The sequence below is a fragment of the Rhinolophus sinicus genome, linkage group LG07, assembly GCF_036562045.2.
Source record: "Rhinolophus sinicus isolate RSC01 linkage group LG07, ASM3656204v1, whole genome shotgun sequence".
In the NCBI taxonomy this organism is placed as follows: Eukaryota; Metazoa; Chordata; class Mammalia; order Chiroptera; family Rhinolophidae; genus Rhinolophus; species Rhinolophus sinicus.
The window spans coordinates 56946044-56960987 of NC_133757.1; positions in this window are offsets into that span (position 1 = coordinate 56946044).

Here is a 14944-nt window from a genome sequence, read left to right on the forward strand (position 1 = left end):
CTCTTTAACAAACATGGCCCTACCATCAAAATGTTCCAACATAATGTTATTGGCATATGAGCTAGAGAAATATTATGTACCAGAGAAATACTGCCAAGAGGATTTACTAGTTAACAGGCACTCTTACTGATGCTAAATTAGGAGCTTTTTCTCTGTAAATGTTTGTTTTCTTTCATAAATGTTTGAAAGTACTCACTCTGGCCATGGATGGGAGACAGGGATATAGAGATAGATATAGAAGTAAACTAAGAAAGGATTTCTTCCCTAATTAATTCACAGTTTAATAGTGAGATAATGAGCATAATTATATAATTACAATAATATAGTCACAGTGCTCAACCTCTACACAAATGGCTGTTTTTCCTTTTCTCTCGACCCCTGGTACTCCCCTATGGACTGCTCAAGTGTGCTTGAAGTCTTAGCAAAAAAGAAAATTTGCTTATGGATTTTTAGCCCATTCCATGTATTAATGAAATGCACCTGCTTGTCTGGTAATTCTGTCTGTCAGCCTCTATACGCAACCCATTCTCTACCCATCGTTGCTCTATCCTGTGCCCACCAGGGATTGACCCTGAAGAAACTACATTTCTGGGCTTTTGATTGGGTTCACTTAGTAGAAGGAACTAGAAGGCACAAGCAGGAGATCAGAGGTCATAAAGGGAAAGATTTCAGGGTACTTACCACCCCACACACGTACACACTCCCTCCTTGTCTAACTAAGCACCGTGTTCTGGCAATGGTATGGTGCTCAGTGACTACAACTAGAAATAGGCCGTCCTTTTTGATAGCTCTAGCTTTCACCTAAATCTACGAACTCCATTTCCTGTCCTTGCCCTTCAGGTATAGAGTGGTAATGGCTTCTTGCTGTGGTTAGTCCCTGGGTACCTCAGTACCACCTGCTGGTTTCCTTAACCCTGTCCATACCTCTGTAATAGTCACTACATCAAATTGATTTCAACATCCCAGCTAAATGTGCTTTCTGCTTTTTGTTAGGGCCTGATTTGTACACTTGGGATTATGCCTATGCTACAAGATTGTAAAGAAAAAGTGATAAATGGCGTAAGGGTTAGAGGACTCTTTAGGGTTTGCGGAGTAAGACATCGATTCCAGCGAACAGATTCGAGAAAGTTTCATGGATGAGAGGCAGTCAATTAAGGCGTCGGTTAAGTCTTTACCTTTCTAATGAGAAATATTGCTTCATTTTCCCTCAATCTCTTGCTCTTAGATTTGGTCTATTCAGAGAAAACCGCATATTGCTTCTGGAGAGAGCTGTGGGTTACAGAGTTTGCCTTTTGATGAACTTGCAAAATGTCAGTGTCTCTATGTGAGCCTAATCTAAATGCTCCTGTTGAAATGTCACGAGGCCAGCCTCATTCACAGAGTGAGGTGGCAGAAATTCAGCTGGAAAGTTTCTAGGCTGCAGCAGCATCAGAGTGCAGAGGCAAGCAATGGTGAGCTCATGAGTAGGAGCTAATCGGCCTTCCTTCCCTCTCCCTTTTCTCCTTAGCTCATTTCCCCCGTACTCCTATATCGCGTCCTCTCACAGACAAACCACTTGACAAATGGGATGGAGGTGGGAGGGACTTTTTCCTTTTTAAAGACCAAGATATGTAGCTCCTACAAGGGAGGTATTTAAAAGATCCTTAAAAGATTCAGCACAATGGTCAGAAAGAATTACATCATGCCAGAGAATTATGTGGACCATTGTTCAAGTCTCTCAGTTTGATTTCCCAGTTCTGGTAAGCTCCAGGGCTGAGGCCCCATTCAGCACTCCAGTCATGCTAATTTCACATCCACCTGGAAAGACAACCAGTAAAAGACTCAGATAACTGTTCGTAGGAAAGTTCTGGCCCTCTCTCTCCTTCCTCTCTCGCCCGTCTCTCTTCTTCTCCCTCCCTTCCTCTCTTTCCATCCACACTTTCTTTCTCATCTCTGTCTATTTGTGGGGGGAATGAAGTTGGAAAATTACTGTAATCGTTGTTTAAAATGTACCTTGGCTGGTATTCAAAACTAGGATTCTTTCCAAAAGCATATTAGAAGAAAAAGGGCAATTTCTTAATAAAATTCAAAATGTTAGGGCAGTCCTCCCTGAGCTTGAGTTGCTGAGACCCTAAAACATCAGAGCACCTGAATCTGGAGAAAAAGTTCCCTGTCATCTCATTCTCAAAGGAGTTCAAGATCCACAGCTGTGGGTGAGGTCATATATTGGGTCAGCGTGGCTCTTTTCCTTGTGTGGATTCTGCCTTTGGACTGGTTACTCTACACGTGAAGCCATGGAGCCATCAGATCAAAGAATATGTCATCACTGTGTCATCACTGCACAGTTTTGCCTGACGGTTCCTTCTCAGCTGGTACATCTGTCATATTGCCTGTCAATCTCTTCTGCAACCTGCTTCTCTTTTGCTTGCCTGCCTCCTTCTGTCAACCTCAGTTCACCCAGGCAGTGACTGTGTGAATCCCCCTCGGATTCCTCCTGTGGGCTTGTGAGCTCAGTGAGAGCTCAGCAATCCTTGTTTAGTAAAAAAATCAATGAATAAACAAATGGAAGACTATACAGCAGCAAAGGCAGAGATGTCGTTTCCTTAATGTTTTTAACTCTTCCTTGCAGGTGGAATAGACTCAGCAATCATTCCTTTTCTGCTCCTCTCCTTAATTGCAAGATCTTACTACCTTTTGCTGAAAACTTTCAGAGCAACCCCAAGAGTTACAGAATAAAGCCCCATTTCTGAAACTGAGCAAATAAGACTTCCATGAGAGCCCCAGACAAACCCATCACTGTCAGTACCCACTCAGGCAGCCTTGTAGTCTGTGTGTCAGGGGTATGAAACTATTACGGTCCCCTCATTGGGCTATGACCGCCCTCTCCACTGCGCTGTTACTCCCTCTGTCTCAAAAACCTTCCTCTTCCCCTCTCTTAACTGGTCAGCTACTTTTTATCGATAGGGACTCTGAGCTTTAGCTCACATGCTCCTCCCACTGACTGTTCCCTCGCCCCCTTGTGATACAGCTTCTGTATCTCTACAAGCCAGGTTCTTCATGCCATCCACCAGTACTTAGGACACTGGGTTGTAAATATGACTTTTCTTGTCTCTCTCCCCTCACCCTCAACTCTCCAACCACATATCCTCATCCACCTATAAAATGATTTCAGGTTCTTGCACATTTCCTGGAAGGGAGTAATTGCCCAACATACATTAACCAAATCAATGAATGAACAGGAGTCAAGAAAGAAGAGCCCAGATTTCTTAAAATTTCTTCTTTAGTGTTGATTTTCACTTTCCATTCTTATAACAACACAAATATATGTTCATTATATTAAAAATTGTAATTACTACACTGTGTATAATTCTGTCCCCTATCTTTACCTATTTGGAAGGCAAAATGAAACCTCATTGTTTAAATTTGCATTTATATTATAAGTGAGATCAAACTTTTTTTCCTAATGTCTTATGGCCATCTGTGTGTTTTTACGGAGTGATCTACTATTGTCTTTTACCCGTTTTTATTGGTGTATTCAATCTGTTATTACTAATATAAGAAAACTCTTCTTATATATAAAATGACTACCTTTTTGTCTGACAAATTTTCAAATATATTTCTCAAGGTTACTTTATGCCTTTTACTTTTATGTTTCTTAGTTTTTGAGATACAAGCATTTTTATCTGCTTGTAATTGAATATACCAATATTTTTAATAAGATTTCTGCCCCTGAATATTTATAGAGAGGTTTTTTTAGTTGCTTATTGTTTCATTTTTAGATGTCATTTTTAATCTTTCTGGAATTTATTTTGGCATAGAGTGTACACTTTCTCCACAGAGATAACTAATTGTCTCAGCATGATTTATTGAATAATTTATAATTTCTCCTTTATTTGAAATGTCACATATATCAGATGCTAAATGCTCATATGTACATAAAATTGTTGCTGCCCAGTAAAAATCTGGATCCATTAAAAAAGATACTCCTCATCAAAATGGCGGTATGAGGTGAGCCTCTGTAAATCTCCCCTGGAATTTACAACTAATCGAACAACAATAACTCCACAAAGGACTCCCTGCACAGCAGACAGGCAAGAGGAAGAGGCCCACTACCGACTGAAATCACCTACAAGTGGGAGATTCGCGCGAGTGGAGGGAGGAGGAAAGGGAGAAGTTCGCAGAGACGGAGCCGCGCGGGCGCAGGACGCAGACCTAGCTCAGTGCTCCGAGCTCTCTGCTTCCCGGAACTACCGCAGCTGCAGGAGAGGGAAGAACTCGGACTGCTAGGGCTCCGCTTATGGCCCACAGGGTTGAGGGGACAGCATATGACACCGCGGAACCCAACGCTCACGGCAGAGACCTCGGAGAAAAGACTGAGGGAAAAAGGCCGAAAACGGTGGTTTAAGCCCGCACTGCGGAGCAGAGAACGGAGCCTTAGGCACTGGGACTGGCCGCCCCCTCCCTCCCCTCCCAGAGCTCGCCCCGCCCCCACCTGCCTGGTGCTAGAAGCGGAACAGTAGCAGTGTCAGATCAAAAGAACAGAATATTTGCTGTTCTGAGAACTGTGGACCGCAGACACAGATTCGCAGCCCAACTAGTTCCGGCAAAGGGAGGGAGCTGTGGAAGCAGGACCGGCTGTGGTGGTGGTCGCCGCCATTGCTCTGGGCCACCCCTCACAACTCACCCCGCCCCTGGCTCCACCTATCTGGGCGGATCCCTGCAGGAGTAAACAGAACTGCTGAAACACACAGGCTCTGAAACTGGTGCAGGAAGAGATTTGGAACTACCAAAGCTCTCCGCATACCAACACGGACACTGCGCCCTGTGACCTAGGCGAACTATTAACAGAGGAGAAGCCCGTCTCCCAGGGAATCCCCCCATTTTGTGAGAAGCAGGAATAGTGCAGAGAAAACATAGCACTACTGTGTAAGAGAAAAAAAGGCTGCAGTTGGAGAAAAAATGAAACATTCTACCAACAAGTACTGGAAAACAAAAGAAAGACTTCTTCCTATCAACCTGTTGCAGAAGCCACTACTGTAGATGTCTAGGAAGAGAAATAGTAAATCAGTAATTGCCATGAATAACCAAGGCAACAAGACAGATCAGAAAGAAAGTGAAAAGTCTCCAGAAAAGGAACTTAAAGATATGGAAAAATGTGACTTAAATGACAGAGAATTCAAGATTGCAGTTCTGAAAAAACTCAACGAGATGCAAGAAAACACAGAAAGGCAGTTTAATGAACTCAGAAACACAATCAAAGAACAGCATGAACATTTTACGAAAGAGATTGAAATTTTGAAAAAGAACCAAATAGAATTTCTGGAGAATAAGAACTCAATAAAAGAAATTAAGAATGAAATAACCAGTTTAGGTAGTAGAGTTGACCAGATGGAAGAAAGAATCAGTGACATTGAAGATGGAAACCTGGAAATTACATAGATGGAAGAAGAAAGGGACTTGAGACTTAAAAGAAATGAAAGAACTCTGCAAGAACTTTCTGACTCCATCAGAAAGAGTGATATAAGAATAATGAGCATACCAGAAGGAGAAGAAAGAGAGAAGGGAACAGAGAATATATTCAAATTGTTGAGAACTTCCCAAGTTGTGGACAGAACTGGAATCTCGAATCCAAGAAGCAAATAGAACACCTAATTACCTCAATCCCAACAGGTCTTCTCCAAGGCACATTGTATTGAAGCTGTCTAAAATCAACGACAAAGAAAGAATCCTCAAGGCAGCCAAGGAAAAGAAGACGGTAACCTACAAAGGAAAGCCCATTAGATTATCATCAGATTTCTCAGCAGAAACTCTACAAGCCAAGAGGGAGTGGTACCAAATATTCAAACTATTGAAAGAGAAATCATGAGCCAAGAATAATATATCCAACAAAGATATCCTTTAGATATGAAGGAGGAATAAAGACCTTTCCAGACATACAAAAGCTGAGGGAATTTTCTAATACACGACCTGCACTACAAGAAATACTAAAGGAGGCTATTCGACCACCATCAACAGGGACAATTTGTGGCAACCAAAACATAAAAAGGGGGAGTGTAAAGGCCTGAACCGGAATATGGGAATGGAGAAAGTAAGTGTGCTGAAGAAAATGGAATAGTCTAAATATCAACCTTTCTTTTACATAAACTTAAGGGTAACCACTCAAAAAAAAAATCCAGAACTGAAACATATACTGTAATAAAAGGAGAAACAGAGGGAAACATCATAGAATACCACCACACAGAAATAATAGACAACAACAAAAAGGCAAAGAAACAATGGAGACACAGCCTTACCAGAAAACTAAAGATAGAATGACAGGAAATCCTCACATATCAATAATCACCCGAAACGTAAATGGACTGAACTCACCAATACAAAGGCACAGAGTAGCAGATTGGATCAAAAAATTAAACCCAACCATATGCTGTCTCCAAGAGACACATCTCAGCTACAAAGACAAGCATAGACTCAAAGTGAAAGGGTGCAAATTGACAATCCAGGCAAATGGTAACCAAAGAAAATCAGGTATAGCCATAATGATATCAGATGAAACAGACTTCAGGGTGAAAAAGATAACAAGAGACAAAGATGGACATTTCATAATTGTAAAGGGGACTATCCAACAAGAAGACATAACAGTCATCAATATTTCTGCCCCCAATCAGGCAGCACCGAAATATACCAAGCAACTACTAACAGAACTAAAGGGAGAGATTGACCAAAACACAACTATACTAGAGAACTTAAATACATCATTGACAGCTATGGATAGATCATCCAAACAGAAACTAAAGAACAAAATAGCAGCCCTAAATGACACATTAGATGAAATGGACATAATTGACATATATAGAGCACTTCATCCTAAAACATCAGACTATACATTCTTCTCTAGTGTACATGGAACATTCTCAAAGATAGACCATATATTGGGACATAAAATCAGCCTCAGCAAATTTAAGAAGATTGAAATCATACCAAGCATATTCTCTGATCAAAAGGCTTCGAAATTGGATATCAACTGCAAAAAGAAGCATGAAAAATACAAACACATGGAGATTAAACAACATACTTTTAAAGAACGACTGGGTCAAAGAAGAAATTAGAGGAGAGATCAAAAGATACATAGAAACAAATGACAATGAAAATACATCCTACCAAAATTTTTGGGATGCAGCGAAAGCAGTTTTAAGAGGGAAATTTATATCATTACAGGCCTATCTCAAGAAACAAGAAAAATCCCAAATAAATAATCTCATGTTACACCTTAAAGAACTAGAAAAAGAAGAACAAGTGAAACCCAAGGTCAGCAGAAGAAAGGAAATAACAAAAATCAGAGCAGAACTAAATGAAATAGAGAACAAAAGACAATAGAAAAATTAATGTGACAAAGAGCTGGTTCTTTGAAAAGATTAACAAAATTGACAAACCCTTGGCTAGACTCACTAAGATAAAAAGAGAGAAGACACTAATTAACAAAATCAGAAATGCAAAAAGGGAAGTTATCACGGACACCACAGAAATACAAAGGATCATCCAAGAATACTATGAAGGACTATATGCCACCAAATTCAATAACCTAGAAGAAATGGACAAGTTCTTAGAAACATATAGCCTTCCAAGGCTGAACCATGAAGAACTGGAAAATCTAAACAGACCGATCACCAGTAACAAAATTGAATCAGTCATCCAAAACCTTCCCAAAAGCAAAAGTCCGGGACCAGATGGCTTCACTAGTGAATTCTACCAAACCTTCAAAGAGGATCTAGTACCAATGCTGCTCAAACTCCTCCAAAAAAATGAAGAAGAGACAGTACTCCCTAACTCATTTTATGAGGCCAACATTACCCTGATACCAAAACCTGGTAAGGACAACACAAAAAAGAAAACTACAGACCAATATCTCTGATGAATACAGATGCAAAAATCCTAAATAAAATTCTAGCAAATCGAATACAACAATGCATTAAAAAGATTATTCATCGCGACCAAGTGGGATTCATCCCGGGGGCACAAGGATGGTTCACCATCCACAAATCCATCAATGTGATACATCACATAAACAAAATAAAGGACAAGTCATATGAATATATCAATTAATGCAGAAAAAGCATTTGACAAGTTACAACATCCATTTATGATTTAAACACTTAATAAAAGAGGTATAGAAGGAAAATACCTTAACATAATAAAAGCCATATATGACAAGCCCTCAGCTAATCTCATAATTAATGGTGAAAAACTGAAGCCCTTTGCTCTACATTCAGGAACATGACAGGGTTGTCCCCTATGACCTCTGCTTTTCAACATAGTATTGGAAGTCCTTGCCAGAGCAATCAAGTAAGAGAAAGAAATAAAAGGCAAACAAATTGGGAATGAAGAAGTTAAATTATCACTCTTTGCAGATGACATGATGTTATATATAGAAACCCTAAAGACTGCACCAAAAAGCTATTAGAAAAAATTAACAAAACAGTAAAGTTGCTGGCTACAAAATCAACATGCAAAAGTCCATTGCATTCCTATATAATAACAATGAAACCTCAGAAAAATAAATACAAAAAACAATTCCTTTTGCAATTGCAGCAAAAAGAATAAAATACCTAGGAATAAACTTAACCAAGAATGTGAAGGACCTTTTATGCTGAAAATTATAAGACATTTTTGAAAGAAATTGAAGAAGACGCAAAGAAATGGAAAGACATTCCGTGCTCATGGATTGGAATAATCAACATAGTTAAAATGGCCATATTACCCAAAGCAATATACAGATTTAATGCAATTCCCATCAAAATCCCAATGGCATTTTTTAAAGAAATAGAACAAAAACTCATCAGATTCTTTTGAACCACAAAAGACCCCCAATAGCCAAAGCAATCTTAAGAAAAAAGAACATTGCTGGAGGTATCACACTCCCTGACTTTAGCTTGTACTACAGGGCTACAATAATCAAAACAGCATGCTATTGGCAGGAAAACAGACACATAGACCAATGGAATAGAATTGAGAACCCAGAAATTAAACCACATAAATATGGACAGATAATTTTTGACAAAGAAGCTAAAAACATACAATGGAGGAAAGACAGCCTCTTCAATAAATGGTGCTGGGAGAATTGGATAGCCACGTGCAAAAGAATGAAACTGGACTGCTATCTGTCACCATGTACCAAAATTAATTCAAAATGGATCAAAGACTTAATCATAAGACCTGACAAAATAAACTGCATAGAAAAAAACATGGGTACTAAACTTATGGACCTTGGGTTCAAAGAGCATTTTATGAATTTGACTCCAAAGGCAATGGAAGTAAAAGCTAAAATAAATGAACTAGATTATATGAAACTTAAAAGCTTCTTCACAGCAAAAGAAACCATCAACAAAATAAAGAGGCAACCAATTGAATGGGAGAAGATTTTTGCAAACAGTACCTCTGATAAGGGGCTAATATCCAAAACATACAAGGAACTGATGAAATTCAATACCAAAAAACAAACAACCCAATTGAAAAATGGGCAGAAGACCTGAAGAGACATTTCTCCAAAGAGGACATACAAATGGCAAATAGACATATGAAAAAATGCTCAACATCACTAATCATCAGAGAAATGCAAATAAAAACCACAATGAGATATCACCTCACCCCAGTTAGAATGGCTATCATTAACAAGACAAATAGTAACAAGTGTTGGAGAGGCTGTGGAGAAAAAGGAACCCTCATACACTGTTGGTAGAAATGCAGACTGGTGCAGCCTCTATGGAAGGCAGTGTGGAGGTTCTTCAAAAAATTATGAATAGAATTACCATATGACCCAGCAATCCCTCTCCTGGGTATCTACCCAAAAAATCTGAAAACATTTATACATAAAGACACGTGTGCTCCAATGTTCATTGCAGCTTTGTTTACAGTGGCCAAGACATGGAAACAACAAAATGCCCTTTGATATATGAATGGATAAAGAAATTGTGGTATATATACACAATGGAATACTATTCGGCAGTAAGAAAAGATGATATAGGAACATTTGTGACAACATGAATGGATCTTGAGAGTATGATGCTAAGTGAAATAAGTCAGACAGAAAAAGCAGAGAACCATATGATTTCACTGATATGTGGTATATAAACCAAAAACAACAAAAGAACAAGACAAACAGGTGAGAAACAAAAACTCATAGACACAGACAATAGTTTGGTGGTTACCGGAGGGTAAGGGGGGTGGAGGGTGGGAGATGAGGGTGAGGGGGATCAAGTGTATGGTGATGGAAGGAGAACTGACTCTGGGTGGTGAACACACAATGGGATTTATTGATGATGTAATACAGAATTGTATACCTGTAATCTATGTAATTTTACTAACAACTGTTACTCCAATAAATTTTAAAAAAAAGATACTCTTAGCTCAACAGAGCACTGTAAGAAATCAGAGTTTGGAAAAAAAAGTGATTTTATCTTAAGACATTTTCATATTTGTCATTGTAAGTCAGATTTCCCCCTTCTCTCTCTTCTCCCCTATTTATTCTTCTCTTTTAATTTTCATGCCTATTTTCACAGGTTTATTCTTCTATATGAAGCAGAATAGTTTTTGAAAATGTAAAACCAAAAATTATAGAAAATGTTGATTGGAATGAAATAAAAGCTTTAAATGAATTTAAAAAATAACACCATTGCATTTCTAAGAAGATCTCTTTTTATATTTGTAGGTAAGTTTTTTAAAACTATGGAAAGCATATAGCTTTTACAGTTTATTCCAAAACATGTACTGTTTTCTGTAGATTTTATGAAAGTGTATCCTTTCTCCTGAATTAGTTTCCTATTCCTGCTATAAAAAAATTACCATAAACATTAGGGACCTAAAACAACACAAATTTATTATTTTACAATTTTGAAGATCAGAAGTCCAAAATGGATTTCACTGGTCTGGAGGGACAGCCATACTCCCTCTCCAGCCTCCAAGGGAGAATCCTTTTCCCTGCTATTTCCAGGTTCTAGAGTTGCATTCCTGGCATATGAGGTCTGAAAACTAAGTTCGTGAAGTTTGTTGCAACGATGTTGCTAACCTTTCTTGATATCAGAGGGATTATTCACTATGAATTTGTACCAACTGGACAAACAATTAACCAAGTTTACTATTTGGAAGTGCTGAAAAGGCTGCGTGAAGAATTTAGACGGCATGAACTTTTCGCCAACAGTTCATGGCTTTTGTATCACGACAATGCACCAGCTCACATGACACTGTCTGTGAGGGAGTTTTAAACCAGTAAACAGATAACTATTTTGGAACACCCTCCCTACTTACCTGATCTGGCCCCCAAAGACTTCTTTCTTTACCCAAAGATTAAGGAAATATTGAAAGGAAAATTTTTTTTTTTAATTAAATTTATTGCGGTGACAATTGTCAGTAAAATTACATAGATTTCAGGTGTACAATTCTGCATCACATCATCTATAAATCCCATTGTGTGTTCTTCACCCAGATTCAGTTCTCCTTCCATCACCATATATTCGATCCCCCCCATCCTCATATCCCACCCCCCACCCCCCACCCCCCTTACCCTCTGGCAACCACCAAACTATTGTCCGTGTCCACGAGTTTCTCTTTCCCATTTGTTTTGATGTCATTCAGGACCTCAAGGGTAATACGACTACAGCTCTGATGGCCATTCCAGAAAAAGAGTCCCAAAATTGCTCTGAAGGATGGACTAGGCACTGGCATCAGTGCATAGCTTCCCAAGGGGAGTACTTCATAGGTGACCATAGTGATATTCAGCAATGAGGTATAGAGCACTTTTTCTAGGATGCGTTCGCGAACTTAATTGTGAGACCTTGTACCTTGTCTCATGGCATCTACTTTGCCTTCAAAGTCAGCAACATAGCTTCTTAAAAATCTTTCTCTCTGTGTCCTTCTGGTCCCATCATCACATCATCATCTTCTGTTAATAAAATATCCCTCTTAATAGGACATGTGTGATTATATTTAGGGTCTACAAAGATAATCCAGGAAAATCTCCTCATCTCAATAGCTTTAATGTAATCTCATCTACAAAAATCCCCTTAGCCTTATAAGGTAAGTTTCACAAATTCCACAGAATAGGACCTGAACATCTTTGGCGCTATCATTCGGACTACTACCACCTGCAATACTTATAACTTGAAGTACATTTTTATTTTATTTTAATAATTTTCTCAGTGGACAATTGAAGCAAATAGAAATTTTGGCAAATTTGTCTCCTTTTCATGAGCTAAATATTTTATTTTTCCCTATCTTATTTTATTATATATAATTTCAAGAAAAATAAATAAAACAGGTAATAGCAGGTATATTTTTCTTCTTCTTGATTTTAATGCAAATTCCTTTGGTGTTTCACCAATAAACTATAATTTGTCAAAGCCACTTAAACATTTATTTCATTGACATTGTATGATTGTATTCTTTATTATTAAAGTAAAATAAAATTAGAAATAAACTCAGATGGAAATTCTCAAATGTGCTGCCCTTCAGTTAATCTGTGCCTAAACTTCTATAATAGTATGACTTTGAAAAGCCAGAAATCTTATCTATTGCTTTTGGGTGGCCAGAATTCATCCTCTCTTTCTTTTTTTTCAAGCTATTTAATGTGCTTTTTTTATGTGCCATTCACTCTGCTAGGTCTTAAAAATATCAAGGAAAAGAAAACCAATGTGATCCTTACAGTCAGAATGGAAGGCGGTCATCAAACAAACATATGCATGTTATTCACGTTGTGCTAAATGTTATGAAAAGAACTACAGTTCATTAAAATAAATGGATAAAAAGAATTGAGGAGCAAATTACATTGTATACAGAAACATGTATTATTATTTTTAAGTCACAAAGACAATGTAGAAGAAGACAAGTCCACTGGACAAAACAGGATAAAAGCATATATATCCTTTATTCCAGGCATAGGAGAGAAAAATACACTTGGTAAACAACTGAGAACATTTCTCTAATTCTGTAATTAAAAGTATTCGGAAAGGATCTGTTTTTGAGAGTGTCTTTGGCAAGTTTCTTTGCTTTACATCCATGACAAGAACGACATTATGTGGCCAACAGGATTTTGAATACTGTGTTATCCCATCCCTCCAAAATAATTGTTACCGGGACAGAGGCTACAAAGAGGACAGATTTCTTTTAAATATTGTATTTCTGTAACCTACTCTATTTGATAATAATAGATTTATCAGGTATTGGAAACTCTTTTCTTTTGTGAGATTAACATATAACTTGTTTTATATATATATATATATATAATTATATATGATATAATTAATATATTATCCTTACCTTTGTCTAGTTTTGATATCTGAGTAATGTTTAATCACAGTATAGTTACCATTTTTCAAATTCACACATTTGTAGAGTTCATTAAATATCTTTTCACAATGCCTATTCCAGACTCTGTCGTGAAAACTCAGAATCAAAATCTCTATTGTTAGGCCCTGGAAGTAAGCATTTTGAACAAATAGGTAATTTTCATGCACACTGTGAAATTTGTGACCCACATGTATAGTGATTAGTCTCTTTGGTTACATAACCTACATGGTTACTAGTTATATGACTTTTGACAAGATTTTTTACCTTAAACTTGATTTCCTCACTTACAGAATCATGAAAAAATATATTGCAACACATTTAGGGAAGTTTTAAGAATTATTGAAAATAATGTTTGCAAAGAATTTAGTTGTAAGTTCTTTTAAAAATAAATACTTCTTTTGACACTTTTAAAATTGATTCCATATTTACAGCATCTGTGCTATTATATGTCACTATTTACCTGGGTTCTAGGTTAACATTCACATTCAGTTCAGTTATAATATAACATAATTATTAATTTGATTTGATTTGCCTATTTGATAGTTAAAGAAATGCTTGTGTGTTTCGCTTTTGCTTGAGTGTGTTACTTTCGTTAAATAGAGACTACTCAAAGTCAGAATAGTTAGAATTCTGATTTAAGAAATATTAAAACCAGATAATGGATTTACAGAGCTGGGAACTTGACTTTGACTTCCATTACAAGATAAGTCATAATGTCTCAGAACATAGAAGGAGGAAATTGAAACTGAGTTTCTTATATAAAGTCAGATACCCTCAGATATCATTCTCATTATGAATTGGGAAGTAAAATATTCTATTCAGAAGTCCTAAGAAGAAGCAAAAAACTTGTCATGAACCTGGAGTGATAGTTACTTATGAGGAATATCAAATTTTGGTCTATGCCAGGCCTGATGGTGCTGTCAAAATTCACAATACCTACTAGGAATGTGAATCTTAGCGAAGACGTTAACATAAACATTTGTCCAGCACAATGATAGGATTCTGCCCAATAGTTTATCACTAAGGTGTTAGTTCTTCCAAGCTTTTACAAAGATCTTTTCCCATTGTTTATCTAAAAATTGTAGTTGTACTCAGTATAAGTGTTCACTTACAAAAAGTTTCTTGAAAAAAGTGAATGTAGTAAAAATAACCATAACTACAACAATCTATTATTAGTTAAACAATATAAAAAATATTTAAATTGTGACAGCAATAACCTAAAATGTGAGGGTGAGGAGAAGTAAACAGTACAGTTTACAAATTCTGTTGAAGTTATCAGTTCAAAATAGGGTGCTATAAGTTTAAGATATTTTATGTAAGCCACGTGGTAACCACAAGGGAAATCCTGTAGTAATTACACAAAAGAACAGAAAAAAAGAAGTCAAAGCATACTGATACCAAAAGGCAACAAAATAAATAAAAACAAACAAACAAACAAAACAAACAAAAACCAGGAAGGAATAAGAAACAAGGAATAATATATCTACAAAACAACCAGAAAACAATGAAGAAAATTCCTTACCTATCAATAATTACTTTAACTGTAAACAGATTAAATTATCCAACTAAAAGACATAAAATGGCCAAATGAATAAAAAAACAAGATTCAACAACATGCTGCCTACAAGAG